Source organism: Solanum tuberosum, unplaced genomic scaffold (assembly GCF_000226075.1).
Source record: "Solanum tuberosum cultivar DM 1-3 516 R44 unplaced genomic scaffold, SolTub_3.0 scf00487, whole genome shotgun sequence".
Taxonomy (NCBI): domain Eukaryota; kingdom Viridiplantae; phylum Streptophyta; class Magnoliopsida; order Solanales; family Solanaceae; genus Solanum; species Solanum tuberosum.
In genome coordinates, this window is record NW_006239408.1 from 361,178 (window position 1) to 363,938 (window position 2,761).

Consider the following 2,761-nt stretch of genomic DNA (forward strand, 5'->3'; position numbering starts at 1 on the left):
CACCCCCACCCCCACGTTCCTCTTTTACATAGAACTAATTTTTTCTCTCTCACCATCTTCAACGTTCGTCTTCTTCATTAAAAAAGAAAATCAGCAGAACTCACGATTGAGCCCCATGGATGTGGAAGGGAAAAAATAAGATAACATACTTTTCTTTCTGTATGATATTTTTGTTATGTTTGATAATTGGAAGAATCGAATGCTTACTTGTGCCCCACTAGAAGTGGATCTGTATTTGTTTTAAAATTAGCACATGTTTTAAAAATTATATGTGCAGGAAAGAATGTCAGATATGAATTCTGATTTTTTCTTTCTATTCTTTTGTTCTCTCTATCAACTCTTTTGTTGTCGGTAGCAGGCAGCTCGAGAAGAGGCGTTGGCCAAGGTTTCTGCTCTTGAACTAGAGATAAGTGTTGCAATGCCAACAAATAATGAAATTCCGGTAAAAGATGCTTCTTCTCAGTCGAAGATTAGTCAAGCAAAGAAAACAGTTAGTCATGCAAATCAAAAGGGAAAAAAGAGGAAGGTGAAAATTGTAGAAGCGATTCATTCTGTTTCGGATTCGGATTTAGATTTCGTAAGTGATATTAAAAAGGAAAAAAAAAAGAAAAAAGCAACAAATGTCGAAATTGGTCAGTCTTCAAAACCAATCAACAAGAAGAACAACAAGGAAGGGGGACTCAGAAATCCCAATTTCAAAAAAAGGCAAAAAAGTGGTTAGGATAAGTATTTTATTAATTATTTTGAATTATTCAATTGAGTATTTTTGTGTTAAAAATATTGTATTATGATTATTGTTGTTACGAAACTTATATTGATGTGAAAACTGTACGAAATTTGAATAATATATGTATGAATATGACATTAATATATGATATATGAATATTGTATGAAATGTGATGGAATGTTGGTATTCAACTGGTATGAAGTGTTATTTGATATTGGTATGAAATTGATTTGATATTAGTAGCCCAATTAGTTGATTTTAGTGTCGTTTGTTAAATGCCACGGTGCACATGAAATCTGGTATGATGTTTGAATAATATTGGTGTGTAATTTTTTTTTCAAATATGGTATATTGTTTTATTAAAATTTATGTACATGAATATGGAATGAAAAATGAATAATATTGGTCTGAACTGAATTTTATATATAGTGTATGAATGTTGATATGAAATTGATTTAATTTTTGTATAAATTATTGGAAATAATTAATTTATAACTACTTATAAAATGAAGTTGGTATCGGAATGAAACATGAATATTGTTGGTAGGTTGGCAAATTCATTTGAGATCTCAATTACATGTTTTTTTCAATCTTTCCAATGGGATGTCAGTTCGATACCAAGTGTTCACCAATTGGGTACAAATTAACTAGTTTTAGGTTGACTAATTTAGTTGAAATCTCAATTACATGTTTTTTCAATCTTTCCAATGGGATGTCAGTTCGATACCAAGTGTACACCAATTGGGTAAAAATTAACTAGTTTTAGGTTGTCTAATTCGGTTGAAATCTCAATTATACGCCCTTTTTACAATTTTTCCAATGTGATAGCAATTCAATACCAAATGTATACAAATTAGATGCAACATTAACTAGTTTTAGGTTGTCTAATTCGGTTGAAATCTCAATTATATGCCCTTTTTACAATTTTTCCAATGTGATAGCAATTCAATACCAAATGTATACAAATTAGATGCAACATTAACTAGTTTTAGGTTGGCTATTTCAGTTGAAATCTCAATTACAAGTTTTTTTTTCGACACTTTTTGAATTGCATATTTTTTCGTTTCATCATAAATTATTGTGTTAGTATTACAGGATACAAAAGTACAAAAAACTTTACAAAACTAAATATAATATGATAATACGCATTGAAACAATATTTTTTTGTATCAATTTATGCTCCGACACTTTTTGAATTGCATATTTTCCTGTTCCATCATAAATTGATTATAATAACAACAAAGTTATACACACTCGTCATTATTTTTTCATACAAATATCATTTAGACAGTACACTACAAAATAAATTTTATACAAAAATAATATTTCATATTTCATACTCACTTAATACACATTTCATACAACAATCACATTCATACCAATTTTATACATTTCTCATACCAAATAATTCATTACTCTCACACAAATGACAAAACATATATAATCAATAAAATTTCAAATTCCATACCAAATTAAAACACTTTTCATACATTTCTTCAAAAATCTAAATAACTTTTTTACACATTAGTGATCACACTTTCATACCAATTTCATTATATTTATACTAACAAATTCATTCAACATTTTACATTTAATTTATATTTTCGAAAAAAGAAAACAGAAATCACAATATTACAATTTTACTATACCTACTTAATCTACAACGATAAAACTATTTATATTTTATACATTTATACTCAAATCTTTCATATATTGCGCCTATTTCTCATGAAATCATGGTTTTGATAGTATACAAATTAATCAAACAAAAAAAAAAGAAACTTTATTATGAACAAAATTAACAAAAACGTATTATGAACAAAAATTAACAAAAACGAATTTTGACCAATCACTAAACAATAATAAATACTAACTTGAAGGATCCCATCTTCCACTATGTTTAATTAATATTGATACGTAGTTGTCCATCTCAACAAAATCAAGATTTTTCAAAGAAAAAAAAACTTCAATTACTCGACAGTGAGAAGATTTTTGGCAGAAAATTGAAGAGAGAGAAACGTTGAACAAAAAAAG